The sequence below is a fragment of the Schistocerca serialis genome, chromosome 4 (genome assembly GCF_023864345.2).
Source record: "Schistocerca serialis cubense isolate TAMUIC-IGC-003099 chromosome 4, iqSchSeri2.2, whole genome shotgun sequence".
Classification (NCBI taxonomy): domain Eukaryota; kingdom Metazoa; phylum Arthropoda; class Insecta; order Orthoptera; family Acrididae; genus Schistocerca; species Schistocerca serialis.
Window position 1 is genome coordinate 415728041 of NC_064641.1, and position 7167 is coordinate 415735207.

Sequence of the window (7167 nt, forward strand, 5' to 3'; positions counted from 1 at the left end):
TTCAGGCGGGCTTGCCTGCTTTAAGCACTCTAATTTGTTCAAAGTAAACGTGCCGGCCCACCGAGACACTCAATAAAGAGCACCCTGGTAGGATTTCAACGGGGTCCGCCTCGGGACGCACGAGCACGCACGAGGCGGTCGCACGCCTTCGGCTCGCCCCACCTGCAGGACGTCCCACGATACATGCCAGTTAAACACCGACGGGCGGTGAACCAACAGCGTGGGACACAAATCCAACTACGAGCTTTTTAACCGCAACAACTTTAATATACGCTATTGGAGCTGGAATTACCGCGGCTGCTGGCACCAGACTTGCCCTCCAATAGATACTCGTTAAAGGATTTAAAGTGTACTCATTCCGATTACGGGGCCTCGGATGAGTCCCGTATCGTTATTTTTCGTCACTACCTCCCCGTGCCGGGAGTGGGTAATTTGCGCGCCTGCTGCCTTCCTTGGATGTGGTAGCCGTTTCTCAGGCTCCCTCTCCGGAATCGAACCCTGATTCCCCGTTACCCGTTACAACCATGGTAGGCGCAGAACCTACCATCGACAGTTGATAAGGCAGACATTTGAAAGATGCGTCGCCGGTACGAGGACCGTGCGATCAGCCCAAAGTTATTCAGAGTCACCAAGGCAAACGGACCGGACGAGCCGACCGATTGGTTTTGATCTAATAAAAGCGTCCCTTCCATCTCTGGTCGGGACTCCGTTTTTTTTTTTTTTTTTTTTTTTTTTAAAAAAAAAAAAATTCCTTTATTTCCAATTACATATTAATCATACAATGTAGCCCACTACCTTATATGATTAGTGGGCCGTTATACATATACATTTATTCATCTTTTTGCAGCTATTCCACATTCAACTTAGTGACTAGTTGGTTATGCACTATATGAAAACTACAATGGGCATAGTTATATGTTCTAAGTACTAAGTGGTATCCTAATTAACTACTAACTATGGACTAGTCGCTATAGCCTGCAGCGTTACAAATGTGTCAGCTGGAATATAAACCTACTGTAAGGCCTTGCTCATTGAGCGAACCCCAATGAGCGTGCCCCTGACACTGGGCAGGCCATGGTGTTAGTCGCTGCAGGTTCCTATAATTGAAGTCTATAAACTAGGTTCTACAACTAAACTTATCCTAAGGTCAATTTCAGGTGCGTTGTCTAATTTAGGTTATTGGTGCACCCCACTCCCCCTGATCCCGAGCGCGGCGGATTCTCGACTGACGAGTCGGCCTTTCCGGGTTCGGGCGGCTTGGGAATAGGGTACTAGACTTCATCGGTATTATTGTGTCTTAGTATGGGGCTAGTTGGGTTCTCGCAGATAGTCCCTTAAGACTTTCTGTGATACCGCGTTTGCCAGTTCGTTGATAGTCTGAAAAGTGTCGCGTTGTCTTAAGAGTCTGAATGTGTCGTTGTGGGGTAGTTGGTCGCGTAACACAGAGGCCACATCATTGAAAGAGGGGCACTCGTAGACTACATGGTCAGGAGTACCCTCCGGAGCACCACAGTCACACGCGGGTGTCGCCTTTCTTCCAAATCGACATAAGTATGTCGGATAGGGTCCATGGCCAGTGAGAAGGTGGATCAATCCCCTAGTTGGTTCGAAATACTTCATTTCCAATCTTTCCCTAACGTCCGGTAAAAAGTTGAATGTTCTTCGTCCTGTTTCTTCGTTTTCCCATGACTGTTGCCACAGCTGACCCCCTCTTAACCTGATCTCAACTTTGTTTTCTGTCCTACTCCCCAAAATTTCTTCTATCTTATCCATATTCCCCTTTTTTGCCCAGTACCAGGCCGCCTGCTCACGAATTTTAATGTCTAAGGGGCAGAGTCCCATTATGACTAATAGGGCCCCTCCTGGTGTGGTCCTGTAAGCCCCTGTTGATCTCATAATCATGTTTCTTTGTATTCTTCTCACTGTCATGGCAGGCACCACCCTCGTGAGCCTGTGTGCCCAGACTCCAGAACCGTAACCCACTATGGAGGTGAGTATGCTGTTATGATATAATTTGATAAGATGTGGTGGGAGGTGGAAACGTTTATGCCCAATGGAGATGAGGTTGTTGAGTACTTGTAAGGCTCTTTGTGTTACGGTTTCAATGTGTCTGCCGAATGACCACCTCTCATCAATGATGATGCCCAGGTATCGAGTCTCACGTCGTCTGAGGACAGGTGAGCCCTCTATCCTAACTGTAGGATTCCTGACTAGCTGTCCCTTAAGAAGGAGATATGTTGACTTTGTTGGTGAAATTGTCATTTTCGTTTTTCGGCACCAAAGTTGTAGTTTTTCTATTGCACGTTCTATTTTGGGTTCTATGTCTTCTCGGCTTCGGCCGCCAACCAGTAAGAGGAGGTCATCAGCGTAGGCTATCACCTCTAGCACGTCGTCACTTTGCTGTAGTGTGTCTAATAGAGGTTCCATGTGGATGTCCCAAAACAGGGGACCTAGTACGGAGCCCTGGGGACATCCCTTGGTGATTATTTTTGTTACCCTTGTGCTAGGGGATGATAGCCAGACCTCCCGATCCTTACAATAGCTCCTCAGACACCCATATAGCAGCCCTGGGCACTCCTTCTCCCGTAAACAGGAGAAGAGCGAAGGCCACCACAGGTTGTCGAAGGCGCCACTTATGTCCACCATGATGCCAACAACGTACTTGTACGGGGTAGAGCCACAGACCTCAGCCGCCAGGGCGATTGCATCAGATGCTGATCGCCCAGGCCTGAAGCCGAATTGTCTGCTGCTCATCCCGCACAGCACTCGGTGTGCAGCCAGTCTGTCAGCCAGCAGTCTCTCCAGAACCTTCCCAAGCAGATCAAGCAGGCAGATTGGACGGTAGGACTTTGTTTCTGCTGGGTCTTTGTCAGCTCCTTTCTTAATTATCACTACATTTGCCCTCTTCCATATACGAGGGAACTTTTGTTGCCTGAGACATTCATTATAGAGATGGGTTAGAGGGGCGACTATCTGGGGAGCCAGAAACTGCACCACCTCCGCCACAATGCCATCTGGCCCGGGAGCTTTCCCTATCTTCAGGGATTTTATATGGGCAGCTACCTCCTCTTCAGAGAAGGGGTAGACTGCCGTGTTGTTTCCATATTCGTTGTTGTTATAGCTCTCCCTCAGCTGCTGTTGTTCGTCAGTTTCTCCATTCGCTGTGTCATCAGGCAGCAGGGACTGGAGAAGGACCTCAGCAGTTTCCTGCCAAGACTCCGTCATCCCATCCCCACGCCTGACGGTTGAGAGCTCCATCGGAGAGCGGATTTTTTCCCGGACAAGCTTGTAGGGAACTCCCCAAGGGTCTAGAGCGAGTTGATTTAGTACAAAGTGTTCCCAGCTTTCGGATCTGACCTCACGTAGCCGTCTTTGGAAATTTTCTTTCGCTTCCCGGTATAGTTGCAGCCGTCTTTGTCTCTCTAGCCAGACGACACTGCGCTGGTAGTGCCTCCTAAGCCTTCTGACAGACTGGCGCATCTCCTCTAGCTCTGCTGACCATGGTGACGGAGAGGCCGCTATGGCCTTCCTCCTAGTAGGTACAGCAGCCTTTACCGCTCGAGTTATTGTCGTCATCAGTTCTTCAGCTCTGTTGTCTATGTCATAGTCCAGGTGTCCGTCACCTTCTGGTAGTGCAGGAATGTCGCACTCCCTAGCTAGCTTCTCCCAGTCGGCTCTTTTGTAATTGTATTGCATCTCCCACCCCATGGTCCAGCAGCTCTCCCTGTCTCCCACACTGAAGGTAATAAGGTTGTGGTCACTGGTGGTGGCGTTTTCTACCACTTTCCACTGTTGAATTAGGTGTGCCACGTTAGGCGTAGCCAAGGTCACATCGATGTTTGTGCCTTGGCCACCTCCCGCCACATATGTGGGGGGGTTTCCAGGCTTATTTGCCACCACTAGCTGCATGGCCATGATGGCCTCTTCTGCCTTCTCACCGTTAGGGTCTCTTGTGCCACTGTACCATAGGGGGGATTTAGCATTAATGTCGGCAGTTATAATTACTTTTCGCCCCCGCAACGCCGTGATAACTGCAGTAAGGTGTGTAAGGTGTTCTTCGATGTCATCACCATACTGGAAGTACATATTGATTAGGATAATGTTACCAGATGGAGATTGCAGCTCCACGACGTTGCAGTGGCTTGTTGTGTATTGTGTAAGAACTATGGCTCTTAAAATTTTGTTTGTGATAATTATAGCCGATCTCGGGTCTTCTCCTCTGCTTATGACTTGCCATGTCGCGGCTGTAAACACTAATTTTCCATTTAGGGAGTACGGCTCTTGCAGGCAGATCAGATCCAGTCTCCTCTCCTCCACTTCCTTGCGTAGCTCCTGCATCACAAGTCTGCTGTTGTGGGCGTTAAGTTGTCCGATGGTGATTTTTGTCATTAGTTTTTACGGAAAGTATGTATGGATTCTGTCATGTGGCCAGGTCTTGTTCCAGTCAAATGTGATACGTCCATTTGCTAATACTGCTTGTTCATATATGTCGTTCAAATCAAACTTTTCGCCTCGTCTTTCAAAGACCTTTTTGAGTAAGTCTCGCAGGGCTCCGAAGTCGGTGGGGAGATTCACTGACTTAAGTTGGATTCTGTCTACAGCCTCCATTACCGAGAAGGTGACTTTCCTACCATATTCATGTCCCACCCGGACCACGTGTCTCAAGGCAGTAGTCAGGGTAGTCGGCTGCTCTAATCTTGCTAACTGCATGGTGAACTCCAGGTTAGGGTAGACTCTGACTGGGTCAATGGGCGGCAATCTCACGACAGGATCTTTCATATTTGATTCACAGGAGCTAGTTATTTTATTTTCCTGGAGTGGTTGGATGACGTTCCTACTTTCCTCTGCTGGGATTGCCGCTGTCTCAGTTGCAGGATGCCATAGCCGTAGTTCTTTGGTCGGCGTTATCCCCTGGCTCTGGGAGGAGGGAGACTTGACTTTAAGAGGAACAGTCTGAGTTCCTCTATCGGTTGTGGTGGACTCCGTTTGGGTACTCATATCCTTAGTGTTAACTGAGGTGTCAGTGAGCGACCTCAAAAACATCTTGAATGCACTTGCCCTCATGGCATCCCTCCTCCTTTTGCTCGGGGATTTTCTTTTGGGCATCCTGTTCGCTTTGACTTGATCAGCCATAGTCTATTCTTGAGATTAGACGCTGCTCTAGAAGTCTGTAGGTGGGGCAGCTTCGCCCAGTGGCGCCGCAAGGTTTTTTTCCCCTTCTTTTGCATGGGATACAGACTGTTGCAGCCCTACAATCTTTGCGGACGTGTCCATCCTCGCCACATTTCGAGCAGACCGACCCCCTGGTACAGTGCCTGAGAACGTGGTCGAGATCTCCGCAATTGTGGCAACGCGGTACCACAAGATAGTCGCGTGCGTTTATGGCGTGAAAGCCAATGTATAGTTTGCCCATTGTAGTTATTCTTTTCCACATCTGGGAGGAGACCTCGGCGACGTGGTGAACCACGTCACGGTCCCGAGGCCCTGTTTTAAATTTCAGTTTAAAATTTTCTTTGAATTCTTCTTCTTTCATGTCTTCAAAATTTTGAGCTTTTATGGTTTCGTGTATCTCTTCATTGGTCATAGTTGTTGGTACATCATACAGGATGACCAACGGGTTTCTTTTCCTCGGTGGCTCACATTTGACCACCGAGTTTAGTTTGGCATTGTTCAGTAATTTAGTTTTGTCCTCTTCAGAGGCCACTTCTACAATTACAGAATTCTTACTTGGTTTGATCCTGTTAATTTTTATTTTGTCTTTTATTGGGTTAATTGAGGTGGTGAGCAGTTCCTGTATTTTTTTCACGCTGGTGTCCTGACCGGGTAGGGTCCTTAGGAACACCGTTGTGTCTGTTCTCTTTGATACTTTGGCAATTGTGTCTCTTGTTGTTTGTGTCTTTGGTGGCGCTTGTGCGACCACTCCCGCCCAGGTCTTAGTCGGTTGTTTACGTAGTCTTTCGTTTTCTTTCTCTAGTTCTTCAACACGGCCTTCGAGCTTGGCGTTGGCTATGGCCCATGCCGCCAGCTCATTTTTTATTGTTGTCAATGCCGCTTGGCTAATTTTACCATTCTTGATATTTTGCTCAAGGAGCAAAGTAATTCTCGTATGTCTTTGCAGGACGTTTTCCCCGTTTGCCTGTCCTGACTCGTCCTGTGGAGCAGGTACAGGCATCACAGAAGCTCGCGATGGCGCACTTGAATCACTCGTTTCTGGTGTCTCCATGATTAACGAGTGATAAAAAAGGGGTGGGAGCCCGTCTCTTGCCCCGGACCGGCTCCTCTGGCATGGGGGGGGACTTCTGCAGCTCGCCCACCGACCTCGCCCCTAGGTCAAGGGCACTCCTGAGCTGCCGGGTTCAGCGCGCCGTCGCCAGCGCACTGGTCCCCATCGATGGCCTCGTCGCCGACGATTTCACACGACGCTCCTCGGCAACTGCACCCCGCACTCCGGAGAGGCGGATGCACCCCTCGCCCTTCGCCGCCTACTTGCCCGAGCTTCCACCTGAAGGCCAAGGACCCACTCCTACTCAGGTGGTGGGTCGGTCCCCCAGTCGTTCGACGGTCTGGGCCCATCTAACCTGGCCCAGGCGATGTCACCACCACCTGGGTTTGGCAGAACACGCCCCGGTTACCCAGGGGCGCGGCGAAGCACCCTTGCCGACTCGCGCCGTGATCCCACGCCGACAAACGAGGTCGCCGGCATGCAGAGCACCTGCTGGTCTGTGCCCTGCGAACAGAAAGGGACTGGTGTTCGGTCCCTCGACACAGCTCCCCCTGTGCCACGCACCCTTCGCTTTCGCATCGGGTTGGGTCGCAGCTCATCCTTTTGTCGCAAGGCAGAAGCCAAGCTTAACATCTGGCACCACGGGAAGGCGGAAAGAGCCACTTGGGAAGGAGAGGCTATATGAGACGCTTCACTTCCCCTGTGAGGACGGCCGCGGAACACCCGACTGGAAAGCGATACGCCCCAGTGCGAGCTTCCGTGCCCTACGGCGCGCCGGCAGCGGGCGGGCCCGCCCCGAAACGCGCCGTCAAACGACTGACCTCACGCCAGACTCGGGACTCTGTTTGCATGTATTAGCTCTAGAATTACCACAGTTATCCAAGTAACGTGGGTACGATCTAAGGAACCATAACTGATTTAATGAGCCATTCGCGGTTTCACCT